The sequence below is a fragment of the Mustela lutreola genome, chromosome 5 (genome assembly GCF_030435805.1).
Source record: "Mustela lutreola isolate mMusLut2 chromosome 5, mMusLut2.pri, whole genome shotgun sequence".
Lineage (NCBI taxonomy): Eukaryota > Metazoa > Chordata > Mammalia > Carnivora > Mustelidae > Mustela > Mustela lutreola.
Window position 1 is genome coordinate 167,220,592 of NC_081294.1, and position 8,103 is coordinate 167,228,694.

At 56.2% G+C, this 8,103-nt stretch overlaps 1 non-coding gene across 1 annotated transcript; it reads left to right on the top strand.

The window, feature by feature from the left end:
* The first annotated feature begins 2,135 nt into the window (after positions 1–2,135).
* On the top strand, positions 2,136–2,254 carry LOC131832736 (5S ribosomal RNA). The gene has a single exon (XR_009354149.1). It is a non-coding gene; the product is annotated as a 5S ribosomal RNA (ribosomal RNA).
* Positions 2,255–8,103: the final 5,849 nt, after the last annotated feature.

The following is an 8,103-nucleotide window of genomic DNA, read 5'->3' on the forward strand; positions in this document are numbered from 1 at the left end:
GTCTTTTTGTTGTCTATTGTGTTGTTTGTTATGGTTAAAGGAATGTGGCAAGCAGAGAGTAAGGGGACGTTGGCTTTCATCTCTCCATTCCTCATAATAGATGTGGGGCTTCTCCCTCACTCATTTCGTGTGTTAAGGGCTATAACGAGCCAACTGGAATTAGTCAAATGCCGGGTTGAGGTGTCCAATGTTTATGCTCATTGGAGCCGGGCATGGAATATGAGTGCCTAGTGGGCCACTTTTGGTAAGCAGAACTGGCACTGCGGGATGATCCGACCTCGAGACAGAGACTTTAAGGAATATTCCCAAGCAGCTGCCGAAACTTCTTTTGTTTTGGGGAATTCCTTGCCTTATCTGGCCTGACGTGGACTGCCTAGCCCCTCCCCCTTGCTGGCAGGGAAAGCATGGCATCTGAAGTGGAATGGGCCCAGGTGGAACATGAGGTCTGTTGGTGAAGGGATGGCTGGGCTGATGGTTAACTGTCTGTTTCAAGGTTTTAATGAGTAATTGTTAAAGTGGCTTCCGAATTCTTTGGTAACCTGAAACTGTGAAGGGTTGCTTGAATGACAAATGGAGTTAAATTTGTTGGACATATAGATCTTAACCAAATGGGATGAAGTGCTAGGGTGCTGGTTGCTGGAACTAGGTTTGTACTTTTGAAATCTGCTGGTGAACACATTCTGTGCTTAACTGATTGATAAATTTGCCATCTAAAAAATTCTGTTGTAACAACTCACAATTGGTTTATATTCAGTCTTCAGTAGAGGTTAAGGTATTTCTAAGAGTACAAAATTCTGTTAAGTGTAATTAAGACTGATGGAAATGAGAAAAGCACCTCTGTATGTAAAAAGTAGGAGATATGTAAAAAGAGAGAAAAACAGGCCCGAGGCCACTGTCGGAGCTAAATCCATTTGTAAAAGAATGGAAGGGGAGACTGATCACCTCCCATTAGCCAGGGATACCCAAAGGGGAGGATGTACAACCTGTTTGAATCTGAAGAGTGCCTGACTGTGTGAATTTATCTCTATGGCTCCACCGCTTCTGCTATGGAGTCTGAATGGACTGCACCCTGAATCTCATGGGGCGTCATATGGCATAACGGTCATCTACTCCATGGAGTAGCCTGGTCCAGGGTTTATACAGACAGACCTTAGATAAGATGCTCCTAAGTTCCGGTGAGGGACACGAGCAGGACAGCATCCAGGGACAGCCCTGCTCCGATGGCAGATCAGATCACAGCTGTTCTCTCTGGGCTCCTCCACCCAGAATCTGGGATATGGAACAGGGGAAATTCTGTGCAATGAATTTGGACTCTGGCTCAGCACCCAGCAGAAGTGGGTAGGCTCAAAGGTGTGCCTATGTGCCTTCGTCCATCGTCAGGAACTTGGAATCAGTAACTGGCAGCAGGGCCGGGTAGCCTCCCCTTGCTGAGTGTTGCTGCCCCTGGGAGCACAGCCTGGGGAGTGGGCGGTGTGGGTTCAGGCGAGGCAGCACTGCTGCCAGGTGGCCAATACCCCCATGCTAGAACATGCATGCCCATGAGCCTCAGCACCTCTGTGTTGGCTTTCAGACCTAGAAAAGCGAGAGTCTGAGGGTCCACTTTGAGTCTAGGAAGTCATATTTCAAGGGGAAGAAAACCCTCTGAAGCTCCATGAGCTGCCCGTCCCTCTTCTCTGATGTCTGGACTTGATGGGTCACACAAGGGCCCATTGGAGGAGCTCGGGAGTTGAGGCTTTAAATCTTGGCCATCAGAGGCTGCCAGGGACCTGTCCCGATTGATACATGTGAAGCTGCTGACACGTTCCTGAATATGCTGGCTCTCTGCAGCCTCTACATCTTTGAACGACATGTCCATCTGTCTGAAACATAATTCTGTTCCAAGCACTTAGAAACCTTCCACTACCTCCTCCTTTGTACAGAATGGGTATGACCACAAGGCATCAGTATCCCAAGAAGGCCAGGGGCCAACGTAACTGTGAACGAGAGAGATATGGTAGCTAAACAAGCCTGGGAAGATTAAGGTAACAGTAGGGTATGAGAAAGTTCAGCTTCTTCCAGCAAGGGGAGGATGGTTCCATGTTACACAGAGTGTCACGTACACTCATCTGAGAATATCATGTAAGAACCCTATGATTGTCTACAGCCATACCACCCTGAACGTGCCCGATCTCGTCTGATCTCAGAAGCTAAGCAGGGTTGGGCCTGGTTAGTACTTGGATGGAAGACAGCCTGGGAATACCAGGTACTGTAGGCTTTGATCTCCAAGAGGGAGTTTCTTGGGACGGCAGGCTCCTGCAGGCTGTGGATGCCGCCTTCGTGGAGATGGCACAACCTCTCTACAAACTGGCTAAGGGAGGGCTCACTATGGTAGAGTGTGGACAGCTGAGGCAGAAGGAGCATTTTGGGAATTACAAAGAGCCTTACTGTGTGCCCCAGCATTGGCCATCCCAGATGTTACCAAGCCCTTCCACTTGTATGTGGATGGAAAGGCAGGGCTGACTAAAGGAGTTTTGACTTAGACTCTGGGGCCTTGGTGAAGGCCAGTGGCCTATCTTAGCAAGAAACTAGATCCAGTAGCAGCTGGGTTCCCCCCTTGCTTCTGCATAATTGCTGCCATGGCCCTCCTGGTCAAAGATGCACGCAAATTGACTCTGGGTCAAAATCTCATATTGACCACCACCCACGTTATCGAGGGCCTTCTCTGGACTCCACCAGACCGGTGGATAACAAATGCCTGAGTGACAGAGTATCAGGCCCTTCTCCTGAACAAAAAAATAAAAAAGTGATCTTACGGCCCCTGGCAGTGCTAAATCCAGCCACGTTGCTACCAGAGGTTCTGGCTGACCACCCACACGACTGCAGGAAGGTCCTAATCCAAGTCACAGGAATAAGGCTGGATCTCAGAGACTCTCCCCTCCTGCATGTGGAAATGACTCTGTTCACAGAGGGGAGTAGTTACATGGTCATTGGAAAGAGGTATGCAGGGGCTGCGATGGTTTCTCCTGAGCAGGGACTCTGGATGACAGCCCTGCCACACAGGACCTTGGTGAAAAAGCGAAGCTGATTGCATTCACCAAGGCGCTACAGATGGCCAAGGCCACGGGCACTAACTGGAAACTACAGTTTGCCTACTCGCCCCAGAGCTCTGGGCAAGGAGAGAGAATGAACCAGACTCGAAGAGACCTTGACAAAGTTAATTCTGGAGGCTGGCAGTGGATGGATGGATCTCCTTCTTTTTGCTCTCCTCAGGGTGCAATGTACACCCTATTTAAACAAGGTGACCCCTTTTGAAATAATGCCCCGCCCTCACTCTGTCCTAGGCTACAGGAGGTTGCCCTAGCAGAAATGACTGATCAGTCTATACTCCAGTCACTGCAGGCATTACAGTCTGTCTTAAAAAGAAGGGATCCAAACATCCCACACTGGGACAGAGACAGTGGTGGAACCACATCCCAGGGACTTGATTTGGATAGATCACTATCAAGTGGGGAACTTGGAGCCTTGCTGGAAGGGACCATTTATTGTTATCCTAACCACCACCATGACAGTAAGAGTAGAAGGCATTAGGGCCTGGGTTCATGCAGGTCATGTCAAATGAGCTGAGAGTAAGGATGCCTCCCAGAGATGGGAGCTGCAGCAGACAGACCCTGCTGATCATGGACTAAAGCTAAGACTAAAAAAACCCCCCAAAACAAAAAAAAAAAAAAACAACTGTGTTTATTATTGCTGTACTAAAGAAATTTGGGGTGATAAAATGTTAGTCTTATATGCTCAATATAAGATAGAACTATCTGAAAAGTCAAGGATTTGACTAATCTCCAAAGAAAAGGGGGGAATGTAAGGGCCTGACCCTCCCAGAGGAACTTGCTTGTGGACCCTGGATGTATGGATGGGGCAGGCTGGGTGAAGACATCCAATCGGTGTATATCCGATAGGGCGCGTGTATATCCACTAGGGTGAATTGAGATCCGATTGGCCACCTGTGTAGGGGCGGGGCTCAACCAACCCCATAAAGTTTGGTGTGCTAGGCTGTCAGGGGAGCAGGAGAGCTGTGGTGGGAGCAGAAGGAAGAGTCGGTGGAGCAGAAGAGCTCTAACAGCTCTTGTAAGAGCTATAACCATCGCCAGTGGTCCCGATGCCTGCAGCCTCCAGCCGCCTGCAGCCTCCAGCCACCTGCAGCCTTCAGTTGCCTGGGGCCCCGCCTCCGGTGGTCCCGCCTCCAGCGGCCCCAAGCAGCCTGCAGCCTCCAACCGCCTGTGGCCTCGCCTCCGGCGGCCCCGAGCCACCACCTGCAGCCTCCAGTCGCCTGCGGTCCCACCTCCAGCGGCCCAAACTCCAGCGGCCCCAAGACACCTGCAGCCCCTAGACACCAGCGTTCTGAGACATCAGCGGTCCTGAGACACCAGTGGTCAGCGGTCCGACGCCTGCAGCCCCTGGACGCCAGCGGTCCCGAGACACCAGTGGCCCAGCGGTCAGCGGTCCCAACGCCTGCAGCCCCGGGACACCAGCGGCCCTGAGATGCCAAAGGCCCCTAGCCACCAGCAGCCTCGCCGCAAAACCCCTCACCACCCCGAGCCACAAGCAGCCTTGTCCACAGCGGTGGCCTCCTCTGGGTGGCAGCCTTGTCAGAGTGGCATCGTGGGGAGCAGAGTCTGTGTCATCCGGGTTGTCCTCCTTGTCATCGTCGCTGTCATTGTTGCCTCTTTGTCGTCGGGAGCGGCCTCGTCTGGGAAGCGGTCTTGTCCAGAATGGCCTCTTCTTGGGAGTGGCCTTGTCCGGGGAGTGACCTCATCGAGCAGCGGCCTCGTCCTGAAAGTGGCCTTTTCCAGAGTGGCCTCTTCTTGGGAGCGGCTCCAATCATGGAACAGCCTCATCTGCGGAGCAGCATCATCTAGAGCAGCCTTGTCTGGAGTGGCCTTCTTGGGAGTGACCTTATTGGGATCATCATTGTCGCCTTTTCGTAAGAGATAGTTCTGACCGGTCAGTTTGATTCTTGATGCTTGGCACGAAATAAAGTTTTTCTTGACCTTCGCTTTGTATCAGTCTCGTTCCTTTGATCACGGACCCTAACAGCAGGGCAACCAAGGAAGGGGCAGTGGCCTTGGAAACACTGGCAGCAGCACCAGGCCAGCGGGTGGTAGGGTAGGGAGGGGGGCGGGGTCAGGGTGACAAGAAGGGGCAAGATGGAAAGTAGCCAGGGGAGGGCTTCAGTGGCACTGGGGGTGATGTGCAGCAGACAGCAGGTCCCTGGGGTGCGGTAGCTGGGGGGGATGGGGCGTGGCAGCGGGAATCAAGGACAACTCATTGGGGAAATGGGGCAGTCATGGCATGGGATGGTAGGTGGGGCTGTGGGGCTGCCCAGGTGGGAGGAGGTGGCAGCCAGGTGATAACCCTATGGTAGGGAGACAGGACCTGTGGGGGAGGGAGCAGGAGTCACCAGAGCCAGGTGAGGGGACGACCAGGTGGTAGTGGCACAGGGAGCAGTGGCGGGCCTGTTGTGGGGAAGCTGTGTGACAGCCAAGTGGGGCAGCCCTGCAGCAACTGTGGGGGGGGTGGAATCTAGACAGCAGCAACCGGGAGTGGAGGTTGGACCAGCCCGGAGGCAGCTGCCCAGCAGCAGCAGCAGCAGCAGGATGAACGGGGTGGGCCGGCGCAGAGTGCACGTCAAGGTGGCGGGGCAGCAACAGTTAGGAGGACGTGGTAGGCGGGCCCACAGTGCAAGTCAAGGTGGCGGGGCAGCAGCAGTTAGGAGGGCGTGGTGGGCAGGCCCACAGTGCACGTTAAGGGGGAGGGGCAGCGAAGCCCAGCAGAGGCCTGGGCCACATGGCCGTGGTGGAGCAACGGCACCTGAGGTAAGGGGGTCAATGTGAGTGGCACAGTAGGGTGGCAGGGGTGCATGTGAGAGGTAGCAATGTGGAGGAAGCGCAGGGAGGGGGCGGATGTTCAGGGCGAAAATAACGTGGTAATACACCTGGCAGTGGGGAGGCAACAGAGCAGGGGGGAAGGGGGAAGCTGTCAGGCAGTAGAGGGGTGTTGGGGAGGGGAGGGACCATCCGGGTATCAGCGGGACGTCAACATTCTGGCACGGTCGGTGGGGCTACATGGGCCTGAGGAGTTGGCAGCCGGGAGACAACACTGAGGTAAGGGGACGGGATCACAGAGGAGGAAGCAGGAGTCACCAGAGGCGGGGAAGGGGGCAGGCAGTAGTGGCACAGGGCGGAATGGGAGCTGCGTGGAAACCGAGTGGGGCAGCCCTGTGGCACCAGTGGGGGATGGGTGGAATTTAGGTGGCCGCAGAGTGGGTGAGGGGCTGGGAGCAGCCCCAGGCAGCAGTGCAATGGCAGTTCAGAGGGCATGGTGGGTGGGCCCACAGTGCAAGTCAAGGGGTGGGATGTTGAAGTATGGCAGAGGCCTGGGGCACGGGGCTTCAGCTGAGCTGCAGCAGCTGAGGTAAGGGGAGCAGTGTGAGGGGCACAGAAGGGTGGCAGGGGTGCATGTGGGCTGTAGCAATGTGGTGGAAGCGCAGGGAGAGGTGCGGATATTCAGGGCAGAATTAGCGTGGTAATACACTGGCAGCCGGAAGGCAACAGAGCAGGGGGAGGGGAATCCGTTAGGTAGTCGTGGCGTGTGTGGGGAGGTGGGACCATCCGGGGCATCAGCAGGGCATCAACATCATGGTGTAGTGCGCGGGGCTACACAGGCCTGAGGAGTTGGCGGCTGGGAGACAACACTGAGGAAGGGGGACAGGATCACGGAGGAGAGAGCAGGGGTCACCAGAGGTGGGGAAGGGGTCAGGCAGTAGTGGCACAGGGAGGAGTGGGAGCTGCGTGGCAACCGAGTGGGGCAGCCCTGCGGCACCTGTGGGGGATGGGTGGAATCTAGGCGGCTGCAGATGGGGTGAGGGGGTGGGAGCAGTCCCAGGCAGCAGGGCAGCAACAGTTAGGCGAGTGCAGTGGGCGGGTCGCAGCGCATATCAAGAGGGCGGGGCAGCAGCAGCTCGGGGGGCCTGGTGGGCGGGCCCATCGTGCGCGTTAAGGGGGCGGGGCAGCAAAACCCAGCGGAGGCCTGGGGCATAGGGCTGCAGCGGAGCGGTGGCAGCTGAGGTAAGGGGGGCAGTGTGAGGGGCACAGCAGGGTGGCAGGGGTGCATGTGGCGGTAGCAATGTGGTGGAAGTGTGGGGAGTGCAGCAGATATTCAGGGCGGTAGTAGCTCTAATGCAGCGTCAGGGGGGAAGGGGTCAGGTGTGGGAAGCAGTAACATACGTGGCGCAATGGAGCAGGGGGAGGGGGAAGCAGCTAGGCGGTAGTGGCGGGTGGAGGGGAGGGACCAGTCTGGCTTCTGAGGGGCGTAAATGTCATGGTGTGGTGGGTGAGGCTGCCAGGTTCCGTGGGCGCCAGGAGGTGGCAGAGAGTTTAAAACACTCAGGGGCCGGGACCAGTGGGGGAGGGAGTGGGAGTGTCACCAGGCAGCAGTGGTACAGGGAGGGGGCGCTTCCTGGGTAAGGGGAAGTTGCGTGACACCCGAGTGGGGCAGCCGTGTGGCACCTGTGGAGGGTGGGTGTAATTTAGGTGGCAGTGTGGGGGAGAAGGGGTGTGACCAGCGCCAAGGCAGGGGCTCAGTAACAGCTTGGCCAGTTGGTGGGCCAGCGCATAATGCCCCACAGGGCAGGGCAGCAAAGCACAGCAGAGGCCTGGGGGCACGTGGGAGCCGCAGAGTGGCAGCAGTGGCGGTAACGGGGTGGTGCTGGGAGGCACAGCAGGGTCACACTGGTGCATGTGGGGGTGCAGAAAGCTGGAAGTAGCATGGGGGCATGGGCCAATGAGCTTGGTGGCAGCAGTGCAGCTATGCCTATGGCAGTGGGATCAACAGAGCCAAGGGGAAGGGGAAGCAGCTAGGTGGTGGTGACATGGGGGATGGTGGGACCGGCCTGACATCATTGGCAGGCCAGTGTCTTGGCATGGTGGGCAGGGTAGCAGGGGTACAAGGATGCCAGGAGGTGTCAGAGAAGTGAAAACGCTCAGGTATGGGGGCGGGACCAGTGCCGAAGAGAGCTGGGGTCACCAGAGTCAGGGGAGGGGGCAACCAGTCAGTTGTGGCACAGGG